Source organism: Quercus suber, unplaced genomic scaffold (genome assembly GCF_002906115.3).
Source record: "Quercus suber isolate HL8 unplaced genomic scaffold, Cork oak 2.0 scaffold_152, whole genome shotgun sequence".
NCBI classification, from domain to species: domain Eukaryota; kingdom Viridiplantae; phylum Streptophyta; class Magnoliopsida; order Fagales; family Fagaceae; genus Quercus; species Quercus suber.
This window is the reverse complement of record NW_027069613.1, coordinates 373,709-400,884: the sequence shown is the minus strand read 5'-3', so window position 1 is coordinate 400,884 and position 27,176 is coordinate 373,709. Positions and strand designations below refer to the sequence as shown.

Below are 27,176 nucleotides of genomic sequence, written 5' to 3'. Positions count from 1 at the left end.
TTTTTTGATTATATGGTGAGATCAATTGACCAAACACTGCCTCCAAGTTTGGCCACATATCCACTAGATGGACTTAAAATATTTTTGCCATTAGAAAGGGTTTAACTCACAATTTTTATTTTTATTAAAATATTAACATCATTAAAAGGAAAGAAAAGAAAAAATCATAGTGTAGTCTAGGAAGTAAAGCAATTTGTCTTGGAGGTATTGATTAGGAAGGATTGGAATCTTAGAGTTCGTTTGCTTCCCTTAAACAAATGAAACTAAGCGATTAGATTGGGATACAAAATGACAAGAAAGGAATCACTTTGTGGGACAGACCAACTAGAATCTAATTAGATTTAACATTTAAGTATCCCAAATTTCAAGTAACCCATTCATCTTTCCAACATAATGACATTTTTTTATTATTATTATATATAATTCAACATAATATAATGACATCCTATCTTAGGGGTGAGTGGCCCCAATGATAAAAGACATATGCATAGACAGTCAAAATAGGAGGCTCCACTAAGGAGAGTTGGTTTTTCTTGTAATCAATAAACACTTCTTTAGGGTATCATTTTCTCTTTTCCATCATAAAACACACTCAATTCCTAAGAGAGTGTATATAGGACACTTATTGGGTAGCATAGGTGCTCTTATGAGACATTGGGTATCTGTCTGTGAGCAGCACTATCAAAAAGTGCTTTTTAAGAGCCTTTAAAGCCTTTCTTAGCATAAATTCTCAAACATTTGGCAATTTTGTTAGCTACATAAATTTAAAGTTGAAATTTACTGTTGTTTTTTTCTAATAAAAATAGAGCTTTAAAAATCTATTCACTGTAATTTACCAGATGCTTAAAATGCTAAGGGCTTTTCAATCAAGAGTACTATATGCAAAAGTTCTATCACTAAAAATTCTACAGCAAAATGGGATTATCTTACAAACAATGCCAAACTTGAACATAATTGTCTAGCCGTTGCTTTCTAAGTATTAATGGTGTGACCTGTTGGGTCTTTTGAGCCTAGTTAGCGTAGGAGTTTTCCAAAGCCTGTTACTCCACAGTATGGCCCAAAATGGTGCACTCAGTGACTGATTTCAAAATTGGGCTAGTTCAATACGAGTTGCTAATTGAGGTTTGTGGGCTAGATGATAGAAGACCACTGGGCTAATTTTAACTTTTAGATGCTGAGGCATAAGGAAAAGATGCTCAGCCCAACTCTAGCCCAATTCACTGAGGCATAAGTACTGGGTGAGCCTATCTCTCTAATGAAAAGAGAAAGAGAAAGAGAGAGATATGTGAGTAGATTAGATTTAAGATTTGGAAGGTGAAGTAAACAATGCTATCTGCTTTTAAACAAAGAGGGTTGATTTCATGGTTAAGACTTGAGATTTAATGTTTCATAAATTTTTAAGGTGAATATGATGTCTCTTGTCAACCATAAAAATCATCCATTGCCAACGTTGTGGGACACTTATTGTGTGAAATTCGTTTGGGCTAAAGTAACAAAAAAAGAACCTAGATATATTTTGTTCTTCCTCATTTGGTCATGTTTATTTAATTTTATTTAAAGATATGATGTGTTGCCTTAATTTTAGACAAAAATATAAATGAAAATATTTTATCCCACTCTTAGTTTTGCACTTAAAATGAGGCAAATTACTTATACTTCATTATTGTCAAGTCAGTATCTATGTAGTGTTTGAATTGAAGATGTCCAAATTATCCAAGCTTTAGTTCTTCTTGTAGTTAATTTTAAGTGTTAATTTTAAGTTTCTTATCAAACAACAACTAATCAAAAAAGATGTTTCATTAGAAAATAGCATCACAGGAGAAGAAAAAACAAATCGACAGTCCTAACCTTTCATATTGTATTCCTGTCCATGATGGCTGTAAACTATCAACCAATCATTGTGACAACATACAACTCCAAATAAATTTTATGTTAGACTTTGTATTATTAAAAGAGAAAGTCCATATATAGATGCAACAAATTTGACAAAATATTTAAGTAGCATATTATTAGTGGTAGATAAAAAAAGTGATTTTAGTAATGGATTCAAATGAAAATTAGTAGAAATTTTGCCAACTTAATTGGTGTGAAAAATGTTACCAAACTTTTTGTGCATGTAACATTACTCTTTCTATAACTTTGAAAATTTTTAGAATTACATTTCAATGATAGTATTACCTTAAATTTAACAATGTGCCTTATGTTCAATGTCGTTTTAACAGTATAAGTCATTGATGCAATTAGTCATAATATGTAGCCATTAAGTCTGCATCCATAACAAAAGTTTCAAATGTCTAAAAAAAAATTAAATAGTTTTAATTTAAATATTTTAATAAGATTGTGATTATGGGAAGTCTCCCATGCAAGCAATAATTTCATTTAATTTTTAAAATGTATTTTCTTGAAAAAAATGAAAAGAAGTTGTAGTGAAAGGCACAAAAATTGTTAGGGATAATTAATTAATTTCATATGGAAGAGATGTGATTGAGAAAAATAAAGCTAAACTGTACATTAATATTTCAAAAAACAATAAATTGAATCCAACATATAATTACACAAATTGATAAATATAGGCATAGGTAGGATAAATAGTTTTTCTTATATACAAAAAGGAGTCATTAACAACCACTTGATAGATGACCAAAATGTAATCTTTCGATTTCATCATACTTTCTATCACAGAGGTTAAAGATATGCATCAATCAAAATGTAATATTTCAATTACATCATACATTCTTTCACAGAGGTTAAAGATATGCATCAATCAAAATGTAATCTTTCGATTACATGATTTACTTTCAATCTATAATAATTGTCATTAGCCAACTTTGTATTAGCAACTAAAACAATATTACATGTCAAAGTGTTTCATGGATGTAATGTTTCTCACATGTTTTATATATCCACGGGTTAATAAAAACCACAATTAAAAACTACTCTATAAAAATAAAAATAAAAACCTTGTCTGCCTTTTTCATCTTCCTCTCCAAGTCTTTTTCTTTAATAATTTCCGCGTTTGTCTCCGAAACCGCCTGAGAATGATAGAAATAAAAAAAGAGGTGAAACAGTGATAGAATCAAACAGTCAATCGGCTTTAAGTTTAGCAAACAAAAAAAGAAAAAAAGAAAAAAGCAGTCACTCACATGTCGTTGGACCTAGAAGAAAATGGTGTTTCCATTCTCCCTGGGTGAGAATTTTCTTTAGAATCGTAGCCTTTAAGGTTTAGACTTTAGAGAATAATAATTTTTTGTGTTAGTAAATATCAGATCAAATCGTGAAACATAATTCAACAACGTAAAATGAGAAGAAAAAAAATACCAACCATTCATATGAGGATTCTCTCAATGATTGTTTGGTTAAATTCCTTTGCATTTACTTCAACTTCACCATCTCATCGCTATATAGAAAATAAAGAATCAATTGTGTTAGAATATAGTTGCAAAATACGAAATAAAATGCGAAGGAAAAAAAATGCCAACCATTCATGAGGATTCTGTAAGCAATTATATGCCAATTTTGAAAAAGAAAAATGATACTTGGGGGAGTTATCTTTAAAGATAAAATTATAAAGTTATGGATAAAACTGCTTCTAAATAATAGGCTAACTTTTAGGAGAAAAACCCAAAACGTGAGTTTTTCTTCTTCTTCTTTCCTTTAAAAATAAAATTATAGAATCATGGAGATAAATACTTCAAAATACTAATAGACAGTTCCAAAAAAAAAAAAAATACTAATAGGCTAACTTTTAGGGGGTGGGGGGGGGGGACCTAAAACGTGTGTTTTTTTAAAAAAGGATTTTTTTTTTTGAAAAACCGTGCTAGTTAGTAGTCTATCATAGAAAAAAAAAATTATAAAATCATGAAGATAATTGCTTTTTTTTTGAAAGGGAAGATAATTGCTTTTAAATACTAATAGGCACTTCCTAAAAATACTAATAAGTCTTTCTNCTGGGCTAATTTTAACTTTTAGATGCTGAGGCATAAGGAAAAGATGCTCCGCCCAACTCTAGCCCAATTCACTGAGGCATAAGTACTGGGTGGGCCTATCTCTCTAATGAAAAGAGAAAGAGAAAGAGAGAGATATGTGAGTAGATTAGATTTAAGATTTGGAAGGTGAAGTAAACAATGCTATCTGCTTTTAAACAAAGAGGGTTGATTTCATGGTTAAGACTTGAGATTTAATGTTTCATAAATTTTTAAGGTGAATATGATGTCTCTTGTCAACCATAAAAATCATCCATTGCCAACGTTGTGGGACACTTATTGTGTGAAATTCGTTTGGGCTAAAGTAACAAAAAAAGAACCTAGATATATTTTGTTCTTCCTCATTTGGTCATGTTTATTTAATTTTATTTAAAGATATGATGTGTTGCCTTAATTTTAGACAAAAATATAAATGAAAATATTTTATCCCACTCTTAGTTTTGCACTTAAAATGAGGCAAATTACTTATACTTCATTATTGTCAAGTCAGTATCTATGTAGTGTTTGAATTGAAGATGTCCAAATTATCCAAGCTTTAGTTCTTCTTTTAGTTAATTTTAAGTGTTAATTTTAAGTTTCTTATCAAACAACAACTAATCAAAAAAGATGTTTCATTAGAAAATAGCATCACAGGAGAAGAAAAAACAAATCGACAGTCCTAACCTTTCATATTGTATTCCTGTCCATGATGGCTGTAAACTATCGACCAATCATTGTGACAACATACAACTCCAAATAAATTTTATGTTAGACTTTGTATTATTAAAAGAGAAAGTCCATATATAGATGCAACAAATTTGACAAAATATTTAAGTAGCATATTATTAGTGGTAGATAAAAAAAGTGATTTTAGTAATGGATTCAAATGAAAATTAGTAGAAATTTTGCCAACTTAATTGGTGTGAAAAATGTTACCAAACTTTTTGTGCATGTAACATTACTCTTTCTATAACTTTGAAAATTTTTAGAATTACATTTCAATGATAGTATTACCTTAAATTTAACAATGTGCCTTATGTTCAATGTCGTTTTAACAGTATAAGTCATTGATGCAATCGTCTAAGGCCTTGAGTATAAAAAATGCCCCAAATTTTAATTTAATTAAACCCAAATATTAGCCTATAAATAAAATATATATATATATATATATATATATATTTCAAATGAAAAACAAGAAAAAAAAAAGATAAATAGAAATGCTATGTTCATAATATTTTTCATAACAAATTTTAAGTAGCGGTTGTTATTGATAGCAAAAAAATAATTTCAGTGATGAGTTTAAATTAGAATCAATAATAAAACTTAACACCTAGAATTTGCTGTAAAAATAATGTGAATGTAGCACTTCTCAAAAGAAAAGAAAAGAGCAATACACAAAATAATATACAACTTTTTTCACAATAGTTGAGTTGGCAAAGTGTCAAATTTTTTTGTGTTTATAGACTTTCTAAGAAATTAATTCTATGTGGTTCATGTTGATTAGTAATAATTTTGCATCTAAAACAAGATAATAGAGTTTAAATAATATTTAATTTTTTAAAAAATCATATTTAAATAAAAAATACTAATAGACAGTTCCAAAAAAAAAAAAAAAAAATACTAATAGGCTAACTTTTAGGGGGTGGGGGGGACCTAAAACGTGTGTTTTTTTAAAAAAGGATTTTTTTTTTTGAAAAACCGTGCTAGTTAGTAGTCTATCATAGAAAAAAAAAATTATAAAATCATGAAGATAATTGCTTTTTTTTTGAAAGGGAAGATAATTGCTTTTAAATACTAATAGGCACTTCCTAAAAATACTAATAAGTCTTTCTTCAAAAAAAAAAAAAACTAATAGGCTAACTTTTAGGGGGAGGTGGAAATACCTAAAACGTGTGTTTATTTAAAATAAATAAATAAATAAATTGAAAAACCGTGATAGTCTATCATAGCATCTATATAGGATTCTAAAATCCTAAAATTTAGGAATTTTTTTATTTGAAATTGTAAAAAAGAAAAAAAATTTGATGTTCAGTTTGAATTTGAAAACTAAAATCGAGTGGTCCTATTTTATAGGCAATGTTTTTGCAAGAGTTAAAAGACGTAGTTTTTCTAAATTATCCTTTAGTTTTATCTCTACTTAAACCTAGGGAAATAGGGGTATTTTGGAACACAAAAAAAAAATCCAGTCCAAACAGGTGCAGCCCCTTAAATAGTAGTATAGATACTTAAACCTAGGGAAATAGGGGTATTTTGGAACACAAAAAAAAAATCCAGTCCAAACAGGTGCAGCCCCTTAAATAGTAGTATAGATAAGAGAATTCGTTAGTTGAACTAACTAAAATTTACCAAGTACATATAAGGTTAATTGTCACATAGGAATCAAATCATAAAGCGATTCAACATATCTAATGATAATGGGAGAAAGTGCAATTTTTTCTCATCATTTAATCATCAAATTAAGAATGAAAATCATAAAATAGATTTAACAAATCTAATGGTTATGAATCCTTGAATTTACTCAATTCCATGGATACATGGCACATTCAAACTCACCAAGATACATAAACGATTGTTGGTTTTGTTTTCTTTTGTTTATTATGTTTATTATTATTCTTATTTTCCTGTTGATTTAAATGCCTTTCAGTTTAGTTGTTCAACTTACCGTTTCACTTATTTTACATTAACTGTCGCATCCTGATAATAATAGGGATGACCATACCCATTGGATAATGAATATCTAACCCTATTTAATCTAAATATTTCGAGTAATACATAGTTCTTCATGAGTAGAACTTAACTGAGTAGGGTATAAATATTACCCAAATTATTCAGGTAGGGCAGGGATCTTACCCAAACTTGACCCGTATTTAAAATAATAATAATAATAATAATAATAATAAAACCTCTCTCACCGTCACTCACAAGTCACATTCTCTTTGCCTCTCCTCGGTCCTCACCAACACTGTCTTTCTCTCTCTCTCAAAGCTCTCCATTCTCCACCTCTCCTCATCGTCTCTCTCTCTCTCTCTCTCTCTCTCTCTCTCTCTTTGTTTTGCGCTTGATTCTCGTTCCTCGTTCTCTGCGAATCAACTGGGTCTTTCTACCATCTCTTTCCTCAGGTAAATGACTCATTCTTTTTCCCTCTTTTGCTAGTTTGGTTTCAAAAGAAAAATCTTTTCTGTGGGTATCTGGGTTTGACATTTTGGGAGGGTTCTGTTGATTATTAGCTTTTGTTTCCTTTTCTAGATTGAATTTGTCAACTGGGAGCTTTTTGTTCTTTGCTTGTTGTTTACTTGTGTTGTCTTATTGAATTTATCGTCTGGGTGTGTGTTAGATTTTGGTTTTAGAGTTTGAATTCAGCTGGGTATGTGTTGAATTTGGGTTTTGATTGAATTTTATCAACTGGGTATTTGTTAGATTTGGTTTTTGATTGCATTAAGGTGTTTGATTCTATATGGGGATATGTTTATTTTTAGAGAGGAGTGAATCTGTCTAAGTTTTTTCACAAACGGAGCACGTAAGACTTGGTAATTCATGAGCCTTCAATGTTTAATTTCCAAGGAAGATTAAATCCTTGGGAATGTGGAAATTAGTAAGAATATTCACATTGGAAATTATTAGTAAGGAAGATTAATTCCTTTGGATCAAACTTGATTTATGAATCTAAGCATTCAAATTCAAAATAATGCTATCAGATTTATGAATGAGGAAACAACTTGTGGCGATCTAACTTTTTGATGTACAATAATGAGTTAAGGAGTGATAAATTGTAGAGTCTTTATGCTCTGTTTTATGGTATTGATTTTAAATTTGACATGAAAATTTTCAATCCTTTTCGTTACAAAATGAAGTGTTACCGCAGTTGTACTTATTGGATGGTTGGTGCTGAAGTACAATGGTGAGTTGAGTAATGGGTTGGAGAATGTTTGTGTTTTGTTTTCTTGTTACTACAGGTCTTATGCTGTTGAAATTTAATCTTGTTACTACTGGTCTTATGCTGTTGAAATTTAACTGGAAATATACATAAAGAGTTGGGAGTTACTTCTAAATTTGGTCATACTGCTCTTAATATAGATATTAAGCAAAACCATCATAGTGCTGCATTGGAAGGTTTTGATAGTCCACCAACTTGAGTTTTTTCTGTTTTTGTAGTAGTATTTGATTTCTTGTTTTGCTGTTGACTAATCTTGTCATTATTGATAATGGTTTTTACTTGTTTCGCCCAATATGTTTGTCTAAAAAAGTGTGGGTACAATATTCATGCATTGCATTTAAGTTATAAAGATGCATGACTACTAGTACTTGAACAAGTTACATAAGAACTTAATGTTTGTTGTATTAAACATAGTATCCTGCATGATCTATTTGTATGTTTATCCTCTGGCATTATCTATTTCTGTGGGTGGTTCAATAGAATTTGGCACTGAGGTTGGAAATTATTACTGATAGCAAGATTGCCTAAAGCTACTGGTTATTTTTCTTTGGTTTATCAAGTCCTATGTGTAGTATCATTGGTTCACATGTGATGTTTCATTGGGTAGTTGGTCATTGTTTTCTTTGCTGCCTTTTGTTTTAGAGCTCTTTATGGTGTTTGACTGAGGATGATGCTTGGTGTTCTTTGCTCTCTTATTTTTCTTGGTGTTCCCTTCCTTTACTGTTTCTTGAGTAGTGTTTTTTTTTTTTTAATATTATTTATGTTTGTTTTGACAGGTCCTGCGCTGTTAGAGTTCATGATGAGTGATTTTTCACCTGTTTCATTTGTTTTTATAAATATGTGCAGGCAACCGCTAGAGGGGAGGAGGGCATGATGCTCTTTTCTGTCTATTGCAATCCAAACTGTGGCCATTGATAGAGAGATTGAGAATCTAAGTTTTGATGATAGTAGTATTTTGTGATGAGAGTGTGTCATATGGACTTTAGAAGACTTTTATTACTGATCCATAGACCTTCATGTTAGTTGAAAACATTTTTTCAATATTTGTTGCTTTTCAAATAGTTTTATATACCATGGTTACTAGTTGAGTGTTGGCATATGTTTTGATATGCTACTTTATTTTTTGGTGACCAAAATCTCCACCAATTTCTTGGTCATACCATTGTTATTGATTTCGTTCTGAAAATTTTTGTACCAATCTCTTCACCAGCACAAAGCACCCCCTTGTTCCACCTCGAGTTGAATTCTGGTTGATTTCGGCCTGTTTCGGTCATTCCAGTTAATTTCAGTGAGTTTCGGCCAGTATACCAATTCCAGCCGGTATTGAAATCAAACCCGATCAACCCATCTTGTCACAGTGCCGATCACCTGAAGAAATGCATCCCATCACAACAGTCTTCTTTTTCTTCTTCTTCAATTTTTCTGTGTGTTTCATCCTCTGCAACTCTTCTTTCTAATTCTTGTTGTGGCTATTTTCTTCCCAGTTCAACCTTTTATTATGCTTAGTTTTGTTTTTTGTAATATTATTTTTAGTTTTGTGAGCCTTCACGCGACTAGCCTGACTAGTATTTAAAAGGGAAGCTTTAATTTAGCTTTTTATGTTGACTTGTTAGCCCCCCGCCCTCCTCCACTCCACGTTGTCATCTAGCTTTTTTATAAAAACAAATTTCAGCTTTTTATTTTTGATCTTTCATTATTTATATATGTTAGGTTCTAAAGATTTAGGAATTTATGTACTTAGAACTCTAATGTGTAATGTTAGCAAATCATGATCAAAACAGATTGTTTAGTCTTGTTTAGGCTTGCTTAAAGTTGTGTCTTTTATGTGAAGTTGGAATTAAGCTGATGCAGAAGTTACTATGCATTTTGGCTTGGCTCGATCGATCGAAATTTAAGCTCGATTAATCAAAAATTGGGCAGAATGTGTTTTTATGCAGAATTCTAACTCAGCCTTATCTCATTTAAAACGTTTAGGGTTTTATGTTTTTCCCTAGGTATATAAGGCAAACTCTAGCCACGTTTTAGATGTTGCTCGTATTGCGGTTTGTGTAAATCTCTTATGGGACTGTGAGGAGCTTTCCTTTACACAAGTTTAGGATTATCAAGAAGGAGATCTGTTCAAGAACTTGATGATCATTCAGTTGTTGCCATAAAAGATTAAAGATACACAAGCGGGTGTGCTTGTACTTACTGGAGAATTCAAGAAAGAAGGAGTTCGTGGTCTCAGAACTTGCACGTGATCGTGTCAGTAAGTTTCTATTTGTGGGTAGTAATAGAATGTTAGTGATCTAAATTTTATTGTAAAACTTCAATGCTTTCTATAGTGGATTCAAATTTACCTTGAGGATAGTTAGGTTAAATCTTTCCTAGGTTTTTTACCGGTTTAGTTTTCTTAGGTCATCGTATCATTGTGTTATTTATTTTTCCGCTGCTATGCATAATATAATTGTTTGATTGTGATAACCTAGATCTGGAATTTGGATTAAGTAATAACTTGGTTTGTTAATTAAGCTAATCCAATTGTGTTTTAAGGGGCCTAAAAACATACAATATACATTTTAATCTTATAATATTCTAAAAAATTGTTAATAATAGTTTATTTAGGAAGCTGAAAAATGGGAAAAAACTGAAAAAGTAGTCAATAGGAAGGTTATTGGAAGCTCACTTATGTACAATTACCCAAAATGTGAGTTTTATTTACCAAAAAAAAAAAAAAACATAAATAAATATATTTTAAAATAATAATCCCACTTTTTTTTAATATAAAACTATATTAAATTCATTATTTTATATAATAGTAATAATAATATATAAATATATATTTTTTGCAACAATTTCGAAACGGTTTTCGAAACGGTACTTGAAATTGACCAGTACCGAAATATTTCATTCCAATGAACAAACCGAAACAGGTTTTGAAACAGTATTCATAACATTAGGTCATACTTGATAGTTGATACTTAATACTTGATAATGCTGATGAATTTTATTTTGGATTATATTTCATTGGTAAATTGAAATATTATGTATGAGGTTTGTTTTGAGTTGAGTGATATATATTTTCAATTTGTTAAAGATAAATTTATTGTTATTTTTTAGTTAAAATGTTTTGGATTAAAAAAAAAAAAAGGGTATCAGGTCGGGTATGGATATCTATGGATAATAAATCCGGATAGATGTTGGGTATGGATATTAATAGATATAGCTATCCGGGTATCCATAAGCAAATATTTCGGGTAGGGTATGGATATACCCGATCCATACCCTACCCATGGTCATCCTTTCCTAAAGAACATACCTTTAATGGGATTAAGATAACACAAAATATTGGTTCAAAATTTCAGAGAGAGGAAGGACAATTAATTAAAGCTATATCAATTATAAAGAAAAAAATAATTTTTAATGGGCTTTTCTATTAAGATCTTGGTGTAACATTAGCATTTCCGAGGTCCACTTTCCAATTTCCATACATAAGATTACGAACATCACTCAAATAAGTGATATTAATTGAACTCTATAGGAATATCATTTTAATATATATATATACACACACACTAATTCTGATACCATGATAAATTAGCAATTGTTTTATAAGTTTAAATTATTAGAAAATAGCATTTAATTACTTAATTATAATTCTAACTATGTAAGGATGAGAGAGAAACATGGATGAAGAGAGAAAATAGGGAGAGAGTAGGATAGATGGAGGAAATAAGGGAAGACAAAGAAACTAGGAGAGAGAAAGAGTGTGTGAGAACACGCAAAAGAAATGAGCTAATTTTGAGGAGTCTTGACTCTTAAGTCTAATCTAGAATCCAATTTTAGTTGACAAGTGGTTTTCGATTTTACTAAAAACCTGAAGATACATTGAACACATGAGAATTGAATGGAAGACACTTGTTTTTTGTTTTCACTACAAAAAAACTCGTCTTATACCAGCGTTTTTTTTTTTTTTTTTTTTTTTTTTTCAAAACCACCTTAATAGGTCAACCTATAGCAACTCTTTAGAGACTGCTGGTATAGGTTAACCTATTATGGTAGGTTAAAGCCGGTGCTTTCAAAACTATTGGGTGAGGTTTGGGTCCAATGCCTAGTTGTACTGGACCCGTTGAGATAATGACATGTGTCCACTTTTAAACATGTGACACTATTTCAATGGATCCAGTGCAATGGATGCACTAGACCTAATCCTCATCCTTTGGTTTTTGATTTTACAGCTATATGTAATGGCAGCTTCCAATACACATAGTCAGTCAATATTTTTTTTAATGTTAATTTTGCTTTTGTTTATTATTAATTTTTGCTTTTGTTTATTTATTACAAGTCGCTAATTTGTGTGATGTACAAGAAATATTTGCATAATTGTTTAATTTAATTGTTTTTAAATCAAACTGAAACAAATTAACTCTGATAACTCTTGCATCAACGTGAATATCACGGCAGTAGAAATAATAGAGCTGATGTGTTGTATATATATTTTTGTAAGTCATGGTTTCTTTAATAAATAAATTAGTTTAGTGAGTTGTACCTGGTTTGTAACTCTTTAATAAATAAATAAATCAATAACAAAATGATGTGAAATTGTGNAAACATGGATGAAGAGAGAAAATAGGGTGAGAGTAGGATAGATGGAGGAAATAAGGGAAGACAAAGAAACTAGGAGAGAGAAAGAGTGTGTGAGAACACGCAAAAGAAATGAGCTAATTTTGAGGAGTCTTGACTCTTAAGTCTAATCTAGAATCCAATTTTAGTTGACAAGTGGTTTTCGATTTTACTAAAAACCTGAAGATACATTGAACACATGAGAATTGAATGGAAGACACTTGTTTTTTGTTTTCACTACAAAAAAACTCGTCTTATACCAGCGTTTTTTTTTTTTTTTTTTTTTTTTTTTCAAAACCACCTTAATAGGTCAACCTATAGCAACTCTTTAGAGACTGCTGGTATAGGTTAACCTATTATGGTAGGTTAAAGCCGGTGCTTTCAAAACTATTGGGTGAGGTTTGGGTCCAATGCCTAGTTGTACTGGACCCGTTGAGATAATGACATGTGTCCACTTTTAAACATGTGACACTATTTCAATGGATCCAGTGCAATGGATGCACTAGACCTAATCCTCATCCTTTGGTTTTTGATTTTACAGCTATATGTAATGGCAGCTTCCAATACACATAGTCAGTCAATATTTTTTTTAATGTTAATTTTGCTTTTGTTTATTATTAATTTTTGCTTTTGTTTATTTATTACAAGTCGCTAATTTGTGTGATGTACAAGAAATATTTGCATAATTGTTTAATTTAATTGTTTTTAAATCAAACTGAAACAAATTAACTCTGATAACTCTTGCATCAACGTGAATATCACGGCAGTAGAAATAATAGAGCTGATGTGTTGTATATATATTTTTGTAAGTCATGGTTTCTTTAATAAATAAATTAGTTTAGTGAGTTGTACCTGGTTTGTAACTCTTTAATAAATAAATAAATCAATAACAAAATGATGTGAAATTGTGAGTCTTGCAAAACTGATGTGTCAAAATTTTGAAAAGTCAACAAAATATTAAAGGCTTTTGGTTTTATATAAATAAATAAATATATATATATATATATATATTTTTTTTTTTTTTTGTGGAGAAAACAATAGAGATTAAGATTTAGCAAACACCTTGAGTCCTAAGAACACTTAAACTAGTGCTTATATAATAGAAAATGTGTCACATTTTAGCCAACCAAGCCCAAATGATAAAATGGAGTTTGTTGTGTGTGAAGAAAGAGAAATAATTTTTAAAAACTTAAGAAAAAAGATTATTTTAATGAAATTTAGTATAAAATAGATAATTTGATGTGAGGTAATTTGAAATGTGAGTATGTAAAATATAAAAAGCAAGTCTCATGCTAAAATAGATAAGAATTTTTATTGCACGAACTGATGTAAATGTCCTAATCAAATAGTCCTACATTAGAACATATCAGCCAATGACATCCTTTCTTAAATGGCCTAATCAATCTCAAATAAGTTTTTTTTTTTTTTTTTTTTTTTATAGATAACATAATATTTCAAACTTATGGTATTCGTGACATGATATAGGCAGGATTGAAACATGGTTCTTATAGTAACCGTATAAATTTAAACTGGTATTATTCATTTTGCATTAAGTTTTTCTTATTCTTATTCTTTATTCTTTACGTATTTCCCGATGATGAAGGAAGAGAGTTAGAGAAACAATTTTAAAATAATGAAAAATTGATATTTTAATGAAATGCAGTATAAAATAGATAATTTGATGTAGTGTGTTTTGAAAAGTGAGTATGTAAAATAGAAAAAAAAAATTCTTATACTAAAATAAAAATGAATTTTTGGACAATCTGATGTGAATGCTTAACCGAAATGTGTATGGTCATAAGCGTGGTGCACCTAGGCTCGATGTCTTTAGAATTAGTGACCAAATCTTATACAGATCAAGTGGGTCATGGTCCATCCTAAAATTTTATATTCTTTATAAAAATAGTAGATTTAGAGTTATAAGAGCAATCATATCAGTCCATGAATAATCTTGTAAAAAACAATAAGTAGCTCATTTTACACATTTTGACCCAAAAAACACTCACATCAGTGGACGTAAAATTGTGCATAAATGCACAAGTGTTACAGTAACCGTACATATATGCACGGTTACTATAACTTTTCTATACAATATTTTAATAATTTCTAACTTCGCTCATTTTTTTCTCTCTCTTCTCCATCTGCAAAACCAATGCCCTCATCATCTTCTTCTTCCTCTAATATGCACACTTCCACAGACACAAAATCAAAAATCAACCACTAAATCAACCACAAAAATCAAAAAGTCAACCACAAAATCAACAACAAAATCAACCACAGACACCACAAAACCAAACACACCCACACACAGACACACCAACAAAGACAAAGAGAGTGGATCGGTGCTTGGATCAGTGAGTGGATTGGTGAGAAGAACAAGGTGTTGAAGAAGAAGAAGTAGCAGCAGCAGCAGTCAATGGAGAGCCCCAAAATCACCATCCATGTAGGGGAAAAATTTGCCTAAAATCACCACCAAAATTGCAAACACAAAATCACTAGCCATAATCAACTCAAATAGAAAAAGAAAAAGAAGAAGAATGAGAATGAGATTGAGAATGAGAAGAAGAAGATGAAGATGCCGAAGATGTAAGAAGGAGAAGGAAAAGAAAAAAAAAAAAGAAGAAGAAATAAGAAACAAGAAACAAGAAGAAGGTGGAAAATAAAGAGATAGAGAGTGTCAGAGATATTTTGGAGAGTTTGGAAAGGTGGTGGGACCAGTGGGAAATAATAAAAAAAGTGAGAAAAATAATTATTAAAATAAAATAGATGATAGAATAGACAAATTGATGTGGGTGTTTTGTAAAAATGAGTGTGTAAAATAAAAAAAGTAGGTTTTTCTTGCAAAATAGACAAAAAATTTGCATAGACTGATGTAGTTGCTCTAAGATTTTAACATATGGATAAAACAAAAAATTGACCCCTACAAAAGATGGAAAAGGGGCCCATTTAATCCATTCTGGTGGTAGAAAAGTATTGTTATTGCTATCAACATGTTTGAATTCAAATTATTGTGTTTAACCTTTTGTTTTCTTATTCAAATGTCTTTGTTTGGGATGACACTTACCTGTTTGATGTTTGAGATATGTACAAAGTAAAAATTTAGACTCTGGCATTTGAATGTTGTTTGTTTCTATTTGATTCCATTTAAACAATCTGTTTGAGTATGTTAGGTTTTAAGGTTTTAGGAACTAAATGTATTAGAATTTCACTTTGTATATGTTGGCAAATCATAATCAAAATAATGAGTCTAGGTTTAGGTTTGTTCAAAGTTTATTTGTTATAGTTTGAATCGAGTTGAATGCAGAAACTTACTATGAAAAATTGCAAAGCTCGATCGATCAAAAGTAAGGCTCGATCGATCAAGAATCGTATTTGCAGAATTTGAATTAAGTCCAAACAGCAGTTCAAGCCCATAAAAGATTAGGGTTTCAGATCTACTTCTCCTAGTATATAAAAGAAACTCTAAGCATGTTTTTTATAAGGCTTTTCAGAGAGAGATTAGAGTGCATCTTGTGTCTTTTTTGTAGATCTATGGTTTTGTACCCAAAAGCTCTCTAAGGTCTTTGTTGAGTTATGTGTTAAATCTTTTGTGAGATCTGAGAGATGTTTACCTTCATACATACACATAGAGCTATCAAGATCAAGATTTACATCAAAAACTTGATGGTGGTTTCAATTACTGCATAAAGAACTTTCAAGAAAATCCAAAACCTTTGAGTGGAGTCTTAAAGTCACAAGTAGGAGAACTTGTGGTTGCAGTAGATCAAAGAAAGAAGTAATCCGTGGACTCGGAGCTGCCACGTGGTCGTGGTAGTAAATTTTCTACACGAGGTAGTAATAGGATGTTAGTAGTCTAAGTTCAATTGTACAAACTTCAATTCTTTCATAATGGATTTGTTTTACCTTGAGGATAGCTAGCTTAAATCCTACTCAGGTTTTTTACCGGTTTGGTTTTTCTAGGTGATCATATCATTCTGTTATTTATTTTCTATTGCTTTACATAATATTTTTTTTATTGTTTAAATCTAGATCTAAATAATAAACTTAAGTATTCATTTGGTTAATTAATTAGGTTAAACAATCTAGTTTACATGGGTCTAAAAATGTACAGAGTTCTTTCAAAACTTTTTTTAATTTTTTTACTTGGAAACATTTTAGAAGAATTTTAGATATATTATAGAATATAAAGTTAAGAGAATGAGGATAAGTATTCGAAGTTTTGTTTTTGTGTTTGGATTTAAATTATTATTATTATTATTATTTTTTTTTGGTTACTGGCAATGTAATTAAATTCTTAGTTATAAGAACATTAAACATAATGTAAAAATTAATTATAATATTTTACCGTTTTAGTCATGAATATTGTCAAAAATAATTTTCACAATAGATGATCGATTTGAAATGATAAGAAAATTATTTCAAAATTTAATACAAAATAAATCATAGATAATTTTAAAATTGAAAAGAACATCAAGTTTCATTTTAATATATGATCGAATCGAAATGAATTAAGAAATAGTTATTATTTGTCTTTAGTTTATATTTTGTTAATATTGATGCTAATTTGGATTTGCACATATTAATTTAGTTTTGAGTTTTTGTATTTTTTTTTTAAATTTTTTATTCTTGAATGGTGAAAATATTTTTGTTAATACTTTCAGCCTTTAAAGATAAAATCTTGGTTCTGTCCTTGTTTAGTCTCTAGACAACAAAGTTACTTCTCATTGCAAGTTGGTAAATAATAATAATAATAATAAAATCCTTGTAGCAGATGAATCATGAGCATCAAACTTGTCTATCAATCATTTTGTTGTACACAAAGTGCAAGGAAACTGAAAAAAAGAAGAAGAAGAAGAAGAAGAAGAAGATACAAAAGTACTAATATTACAGCAGCCATAGCAACAAAAGCAAACAAGGGAACCAGTATGAGAGCTGAGAGTTTGGGAGACCATTTGTTCATAAAGGAGGAGACAGCCACGTTTGCATAATGCTGCATTGTTAGAAACATTGACGTCGCTTATCAGAGCATCCATTACCCAATTGTTAGTCCCGTTGCCATTGCCAATCTACCTTGTGAAGACCGGTATGCCTTGCACAGATACATTCCTTTAGAAATTAAGCAAGCACCATTAAATCTCCCTTGATCCAAGGCATATATGTTTAATAAGAATATATCAGCTGCTTATTTATTGTTCTAGCAATTGCTCAGAAGATCAACCTAGTGAGAAACATCCATAATTTAACACATCCCAACCTAACAACAGGGCCAGCCCTAGGCCTAGGCCACTTAGGCCACTGCCTAGGGCCCCCTACTAGAGGAAGACCCAAAATTTCGAGGCAAAAATTGATATATTTAAAAAAAAATTTGGGGATATAGGAAAAAAAATTAGTTTTATAATTTTCCTCTACTTTTAAGAAATCCCTAAGAATTGAGTAATGCCAAAGATAATACAACTTCAAATACATGAGCCTTACAGATAGAGTAATGCTACAGTTACAAAGTCAACTTCTTACTGGTTCTTATCTAGACTTACCGATAACATCACTTTTTTATTTATTTATAATCATTCACTATATCATTAGTTTGTAAAAATTTTTGTTAAAGAATTTGTATCTCTAGCTTTTTCCCTTACAAATATATGTCTCACTAATTGCAAGAAATAATTTAGATAGGAAAATGCTAGATATATTATTAATTTTACTTGAAAACTTTACAAATTGACGTGACAATTAATATGATATGTGGACGTCAATAACCTATTAAATGCATTTTTGAATTATTTTTTGTGATTAGTGATACATCTTTGTAAAATTTATAATATCCCTAACATCATTCATTTAAACACTTGTTTATTATCTTCTTGAAGTGTCACTAATTGTATTCATTTATACATCTTTTGAAAGTTTTTTTTAATAAAATTTGTCATAGCGTTATCATTTTTCCCAAAAAAAAAAGGCATATTACAAAATAAAAAGAATAGATTTTTGTTATAAAAAATTTATGATATTAAATACTAGTTAAATATTATTCAAATGATAACAAAAATGCCACATTTAAATATATCGTCTTAAACCTCCAAATTTGTTGGACCGCTCTGCCTAACAAGAATGTTAGGAATATAACAATTTTCAAAACTACCAAATTGGCATATTGTAATTTGAACAACGTCACTGGTCTGAATTCACCATTATTGATACTATATTTTTAATATGCATTAATCATATCATGCCCTAATGGTACATGTGAAAATTAATTGTTTTGTCCAAAACTTACTTTAGAAAACGTTGGATATCACAGGATGGGGCAGTAACTTGGAGTACTCGAAGTATAATCATAGACTCTTGCTTCATATAACATGGGATATGGTGCATATTGAGGGCAGATGGGTAACTGAGGACAGCCACAAGAACATGTTGAAGATGTACTTTCGGGTTTGTTTGGCCTCTGAACTTCCGGTATTGGTTTCTCTTCTGGTTTTTTATCTGCCTTCACTTCGTCCACGCTCCATAAAGCAGCATAGCAAAGCTTCTTCCTTAACGAGCAGGTCCAGTTAGCAGAGTCAACACCTTCACCAATCACCACCAACTGATCTCTATCAGACCCTTCTAGTGCCACCGAGTTCACACCTGTAAAATTAATGAACATTGAAAGTACCGTCTCCATATATAGTTTCTTAAAAGCCAATCTCTCTCTCTCTCTCTCTCTCTCTCTCGTGGTTGATGCAAACCATTTGCTTTGCAGGCAATCTTCATGGCCTTTCTTGTGCATTTGTCAGAGTCATTTCGCACCTTCACCACTATTTTTTGCTGTAACATAAGATAAAAAGAAAAGAATTTAGTTCTAAATTTATAACACACATACAAACACACTTTATACTAAAAACTTTTGCTGTTTCTTAAAGACTAGAGATAAAAGTAAAATCAAGTTTCAGAACTCGCTTGTTTTGCGTTTTAGGTGTAACGAGGTTTAATTTACCTTCACGTTTTAGAGGAAGCAATAACAGGCGGATTTTGTGAGAGAGCTTTTATGACTAATGAATTTAACCTGTTTCTTTGGAGAAAGAAATATATTGTAAGTCTATTTATAAACGTGAGCTTAGCGGAGTATACTTTGACTAATCTAGCACACCAAAAAGTATAATTGTTATCTTTTTATTTATTTATTTATTTTGGAGTGAAGGATAATTGTTGTCCATCTAGGACTACATTTCCGTACATTGCATTTATGATTTTGATAATTACTTATTTCCATATATATGTTAGAAGCTATGTTTGATTAGCTTCTAAATTGCTGTTGAAAATACGAACAACTGACGACAAATGGTAATTTTCACAATTAATTATGTGTTTTCCTGTTTAAAAGAAAAGGTTTTATCAGCTTATAATAAGCCATCACATTATACAAAAATATTACGAAATTTTCAATCAAGACTTCATGTGCATAATCACTTCTTGAAGACAGTTATCTCTCAAAAAAAAAAAAAAAAAAAATTCTTGAAGATGGTTGAAGCCTATCAATAAGGTGTAAATGATAAAAACAAATGGCAGTACATTTATTAATTCAACATTGTGTCTAGAGCACTGTTATGATTACCATTTAGGTTTTACTTATTGGAACGGAATGTTTCGGTATTGGTCTATTTTGGCATACCGTTGCATACTGTTTTGGTTTCAGAGTTACCACTATATATATATATATATATTAGTGATAAAAAAAAATCATATAATAAATTATTAAGGGTTTTAAAGTTATAAGTAAATATTTCAACTAATATGTAATCTTTAAGCTCAAATATAAGTTTAATAATAATAATAATAATAATAATAATAATAATAATAATAACTAGTCGCTAATCCGTACTATGCACGAGAACCTACTTATTTGTGAGGTAGACTAAAATAATTTTATAAAATCCTAAATTGATTGAAGAACTACACCATTGTATGATTTGTTCTTGTATAACTTCAATTTGTGTTGCAATTTGATGAAGAAGTCATTGCTTGAACATTCGATGACTTACAAAAAATTTGCAAAATAACATAAAGATTTTAATATATTGCACGGATTTACATTAATTACTCAGGAATACCGTATAAAAATGCACATTTGAACATTAAGAGAAAAAAAAAAATCCTAGATTTTACTCACCTAAAGTAAGTCCATATTCAGGAATACTAGCCTAATTTATAAATTTTTAATATTATAGAACATTAACTTTTATTTTAATATTTGCATGGATTTTTTTATTTTCAAGGATGAAATTTCAAATATTAAAAATTTTGAAAGACCAAAAAATATTAAAGAATCAAATGATTCATTGTTTAAAAATTATTAAAACAAAACAAAATATATATGATCAAACAATAGAGAAATATAAGAGGAAGATGGGTTACATTCAAAAGAATAATCTATAGCTATAACTATTGAAAGGAATTAAAAGATTTAAAACCTGCAAATTATAGAAAATATGTGTGTGTGTGTGTGTGACTATACAACAGAGAAATATAAGAGAAAGATGTATTACTCTCAAAAGAATAATTCAAATGTCAAAACTTTTGAAAGGTCAAAAAATATTAAAGAATCATAAGATTTACTTCCTATAAATTTTTGAAACAAAACAAAATGAATATGATTACACTTTAGAGAAATATAAAAGAAAAATTGATTACCTTCAAAAGAATAATACATGATAGTCATTGAAATCTGCTAAACATGTTTAAATATTGCAAAAACTAAAGCAAATTCAGATGTTAAAACTTCCAAAAATGCCAAAAAAAATATATAATTAAAGAATAAGTTATTGAAATAATTCAAAAAATATAAGACTATTCAAAAGAGAAATAAAAGAAAAAGAAAAAAGCACATGAACCCATAAAGTGATATTTTTTAAATTTTAACGGGTCTAAACTTTAAACGAAATCATATACGGTCACAGACATAGGGTTTGGTGGTTTATGTACGAAAATCACTATTTCAAAAACACATAAAAAACCATAATATATATATATATATATTTAACAAAATAGAAGAGAAGAAAATATTGGGGTGACAGAGAAGAGAATGGGATGATAAATTATTCATATAATAAATTTAAGATTTGCTAGAAAGTAGACAAATCTTAATATATGAAAAATCTAAACAAATAATCAATTACTTAAAAAAAATAATAATAACGATCAATTGTTTTGCTTAGCCCAAAAAAATCACGTTATATTTCTATTTCTTTTATATATTATATGATGTATAATAGTTTAATAATAGTTTATATATATATATATATATTGGATTTTACTAATGTGTGCCCTAATAGCACACAATAATAAACCAATTTTGCAAAAAATTTATCAGAAATTGAAAAAATTTTGACAATTTTTTTAATTCTCAATAATGTAGTATAATATATATATATATATATAATTTTAATAAGAAATAATGAAGAAAAAGGAGTCATACCTAGCCATCACTTCAATTGATGAAAACATCAAATTTTAACCACACGCATGGTCACGTTCTCTTGAAAATTGGAGCAATGCAGACAAGTTGTTTGCTTCATAACCGGCTAATGAGTAATGAGTAAAGAAAAGGGGAAAAAGAATAGTAAATCAAACTTAACTTTAACATAGTGATTAGTGTGTTTGAAGTTGGAATGCAGAGAGAGGAAGAAACTGAGAATAGAGTCACAGATGGTAATAAACCAATTTTGCAAAAAATTTATCAGAAATTGAAAAAATTTTGACAATTTTTTTAATTCTCAATAATGTAGTATAATATATATATATATATATAATTTTAATAAGAAATAATGAAGAAAAAGGAGTCATACCTAGCCATCACTTCAATTGATGAAAACATCAAATTTTAACCACACGCATGGTCACGTTCTCTTGAAAATTGGAGCAATGCAGACAAGTTGTTTGCTTCATAACCGGCTAATGAGTAATGAGTAAAGAAAAGGGGAAAAAGAATAGTAAATCAAACTTAACTTTAACATAGTGATTAGTGTGTTTGAAGTTGGAATGCAGAGAGAGGAAGAAACTGAGAATAGAGTCACAGATGGCTAGAGCTAATTGTAGATGCATGATATTGTAATTTTTTAAGGATAAAAAGAAAAGTTACGTTGCTTTGAAGATTGTTGCACATAAGCCCCTTCTTCAGTTCAGTCCAAAGTAAGTCCTAGAAGTTTTGTAAGGATGAAGGAGGAAAAATTAGAGAAGAGAGAGGATAGAGAGAAATAGTTTTTTTTTTTTTTGGTGATTTTGTGTTGATTTTAGGGTTGGGTTAAAAAAAATATTGGGATTTGTATTGTTTTTTATAATGTTCATGATTAATCTCGCAAATTTAGAAATAAATTATCAACGTTTGAATTTGAGTTTAAGTTAGATTTGTTAGATAGATAAAGTTTTACTCTTTGTTAATTTTGTTTTTAAAAAATAATAATGATGTGGCAAACTCTGAAGAGGTCAACAAAAAGTCAAGACTTCGGTTTAATATATATATTAATCGCTAACCCGTATATGCACGAGAAAAGCAACATTATGAGTTTTGAAGAAAATATCATTTTATTTGAATTCAATGCGTAAAAAGCTTTTAAATAAGAGATGATATGAATAATATACTATATATTGCATGTCAATTTTCGAATCTCCTATGACAAAACTAAAATTAAAATGAAATAAAATCTTAAACAACATAGAACAAAGTGAATGAAACATATAAGAGACGCTAACCTTTATTTTTGAGTGATTTTGAATAAGGTCAATATGTGAAGTACGTAAAATGATGAGTAGATTTTTTTTTTTTGGTATAACTGAAGGTTCAATAGAAGGGTCTCTTTTTTTTTTTTTTCAATTTTTTTTCAATTGTAGGACTGCATTATTTTTTAATCTTTAAAATTTGTTAAGTGGCTTTACTTGTGAATTGACAAAAGATTGTACCATTTCATCTTAATATCACAAATTGCACTTCAAAAACCCATGAGATATTTTTTTTTTGCATTCGACACATACCCACATGGCCACATCTACTTCAGGTCAAACTCAAGATGTAATCGGTGAAACCTATCACCTAACAATTATTGATATTTGCCAATACAATTAGTGTGATACAAGAAACATAAAGCACATAGTGATATGTGCCAAAGCTGTTCCCCAACATGTCCATGTGCTTTCTCATAATTTCAATTATGAAATTAGTTTGTCTCATAATTTCATAATTGAAATTATGAGACAAACTTGACATCAGAATAAATACAGAGCAATTGTAATCATCCTCAACAATTAAACTCTCTAATGTGAAGCCATATCCAAAGCAAAGCAGAAAAAGCTAGAAAAATAAAACCGATTAAAAAAAAAAAAAAAAAAGTAAAGCAGAGCGAGGAATAGCAAAATAAAAGGCAAAACCCAACACACCTTATTGTCTTCCAAAGCCCAGTGATTCTGGCCAATCCACTAAGCGGAAATGCCGTATCATCTCCCAACGAAGCCGTCTCACCCCCAAAACTTCATCTGTCCCAACTGCCATTTCTTTGGTCTACCTAACATACAGACACGACTAATACCAGGAACTTGTAAATGCCATATATAATTGGCAGACTGTTGGGAATGGAAAAAAGGTGGTGGTGGGGAAAGTTTAGGAACGATGATGCAGAGGAAGGAATTGAGTAGGGAAAGGGGGCATATCAGAACGAGAAATAATTGAAGAGAAATTTTTTTTTTTTTAGTTGATAGTTGCTTTGCTAATTTATGGAGTTTGTCAAACAATTCTGTATATTTGAAGTGTATCAATAGTTCAGTCCTTCAAATATTTTTATTCTATAATTTTTTTTTACTTTGCTGATTTGTTAAAGTTGAATTATTACATATTCTATGTAACATAATAAGAATGTTTTGTTAGCAACTGCAATACAGAAAAAATGAGCACCTCATCAAAAAAAAAAAAAAAAAATGTAGTAATTAAAACATAATAATAATAATAATAATAATAATAATAAGACGTGGGTTTTATTTTAACTCTACAGTTGGATAATAAAGTGGATGATGGTGATTTTTCAATATACTTTTGAAGTCATTTGACGTGAGTTTTTTTTTTTTTTTTCTATTTTTTTCCTATTTTTATATTTTGACACAATTTTTTTTCGATCTACAGTTTTTTAGTTTGTTTTCTTGGTTTATTGCTTGGGTTTACTCCTATGGCAGCTGAATATTGATTAGGAAGCCTTAGGTGATAGTTGCTTTGCTAATTTATGGAGTTTTTCAAACGATTCTATATATTTGGAGTGTGTCAACAGTTCAGTCCTTTAAATTTTGTTAATTTGTTATTCTACAATTGTTTTTCCTTTGCTAAGTTGTTAAAGTTGAGTTGGAGCTAAAGCTCATTAGCATCTATGTTTTATGCAACTTAAACTTCCTGGATTTGTATATTTTTCTAAGCCTTATATATGTTTTTTTTTTTTTCCTTTTCAAATATCCAAAGATACTTCTCCCTTACAGTTTAGCTTTACCTATTGATAGGGAGGGGCAACCAGGTTTTTTCTCTGTCTTTTGTTGGGGTGAAAGTTAGGAGGAGGAAGAAAGAGAGAAATATCTTTCTGGTAGAGAATATAAAATTCCATTGATTTCTTCCTTGCAATGAGGATTTTGATTTTTGATAATAAAAAAAAATGAAATGAAAGTGTTCAAACTTCTTTATGTTTCTATTTTCCCTTCTTACCTGATATTAATTGATAAGTATAATTCCTGAAGCCCAAGTAATAGCGGACTACCTTGTAGTAGCTGACGACTTTGCTTATATTCTCGTGACTGACTTCAGAAAGCTGACGATCCATATTGAGGATGATGGGAGCACCTGAAGGTCGTCAATGCATGGGTTAGAGACGACCAAAATGGCATTCATGGAAGGAGAAGTTGACGGGTCCAACATGTCTTTTGCTTCGTTTACACGCATAGGTATATAAGGAAATATCTTGTGCCACACACTTAATCCTATTTGAGAAAGACTCTTACAAGGAAAGGATTCTACAAGATACGTGAATTAAGGAGGTTCGCCCCTACAAGGAAAGATCTTCTAGGTCAAGAAGCGGATGTCAACCCTATGCTACTATAAAAACCCCAAAACCCTCACAAACCAAGGTACGCATAATTCATCCCAGCTCTGGCACTCTAGAGTTGTGAAAAAAGGTTCTCTAACTTAACCTTCAGGGGGTTTTTGGCTGATACCACTCCAGTACTCTCCTAGGGTTTCTCTTCGTTGTTATTTCGTAGGTCATGTTTCGAGCACATAAGTATTGTGCAGCTTACTGACAATTTTCGACATCATCATTAATTTTTTATTTTTTGAGTGAATTACACAATTTCAGTGTTTTGATATGTTATAATTTGAATTTGAAGACAAATTTCTAAGTCGTACAGAAATTAGGAGATTACTATAACTATGATTCTCTTAAGCTTTTAAATGATTCACTTAAGCACGTGAAAGCTTTTTTCTACTAACATATGAAGCTCATCTTGCAATATATATGTTATTCAACATATCATAGCAAAAATTCCTTCAGAAATATATTATTGATTATCAATAGCTTTTCCATTACCTCATGTATTTATTAAAAAATGTTACTAAAATTAAAATGTATAAGGTTTAAGAAAAATAATAATTGGAAAAAACATTTTATTAATCTCAAATCTAAATCCAAATCCAAATTTAGGTATCCAAGTATGGCATTCTATTTTGGAAGCATAATGTAATCATGTTATTGATGATGACAGGTCACACGACTCATACCAGCTACTTGGCAAAGAAGTGTGAAAAACATTAAAAAAAAAAAAATTAGTAGAAGTAAATAATTAAACTTTTATTAAATTTTAAACAAAATTGTTAATAGTGTTAACTGGAAGATAATTTTAATTAATTGGGGGTATTTTGGTCATTTTAGAGAAAATTGGGTGTATTTTGGTCATTTTAATGTTTCAAGGGTATTTCAATCCTTTTCTCGGTTTCAAGATCATTTCAGTCATTTTTTAGTTGTATTTTGGTTATTTTTTAAGTTTCTAAGGATATTTCAAACATTCTATACATAATGAGGGCATTGCGCTCATTTTTTTGTTCTAAGGGTATTTTAGTCATTTTTTAGGTTTCAAGGGTATTTCAATCATTTCCAAAGTTTTCGGAGTCATTTCAGTCACATGTGATGTAGGTACTACCCAATGTGATGATGGAACTATCAAATGTGAGTAAAAATTAAAGTAACACTGAATGTGAGAAAAATACGATCAAATAAGATGTTAGTACCGCCCAATATGACAATAGAATCATCAAATGTGAAAAAAAAAAAAAAAATCACTAAATGTGACAAAAGTACAGTTACATGTGATATTGGTACTACATAATTTGAGGATGGTATTATCAAATGTGAGAAAAAAAAACTATGAGTACAACTAAATGTGGCAAAAGTACGATCAAATGTGAAGATAATACTGTCCAATGTGACAATGGAACCATCAAATAGGAAAAAAAAAATAAGGAAACCACCAAATATGATAAAAGTACAATCACATGTAATGTTAGTACTGTACAATACGAGGATAGTACTATCAAATGTGATCTTTTGATAACCTGATATAATAGGTTGCTTACTAATGGATACGGTACCCAAAAAAAAAAAAAAAAGGATAGGGTAGAATTA

General features: G+C 29.9%; 2 long non-coding RNA genes across 3 annotated transcripts; one reads left to right on the top strand and one right to left on the bottom strand.

Moving 5' to 3' along the window:
* Window positions 1-2,656: 2,656 nt before the first annotated feature.
* On the bottom strand, window positions 2,657-3,679 carry LOC136069103 (uncharacterized). The gene is made up of 4 exons (XR_010630383.1): window positions 3,480-3,679; window positions 3,323-3,397; window positions 3,144-3,227; window positions 2,657-3,032 (listed from the first exon to the last, which is right to left on the bottom strand). It is a non-coding gene; the product is annotated as an uncharacterized LOC136069103 (long non-coding RNA).
* Window positions 3,680-6,881: 3,202 nt separating this feature from the next.
* Window positions 6,882-10,240, top strand: LOC111992161 (uncharacterized). 2 transcript variants are annotated; one of them, XR_010630389.1, is made up of 2 exons: window positions 6,882-7,081; window positions 8,743-10,240. It is a non-coding gene; the product is annotated as an uncharacterized LOC111992161 (long non-coding RNA). The 2 variants fall into 2 exon arrangements; XR_002880813.2 differs by having other exon boundaries at window positions 8,673-10,240.
* The last annotated feature ends 16,936 nt before the right edge of the window (window positions 10,241-27,176 follow it).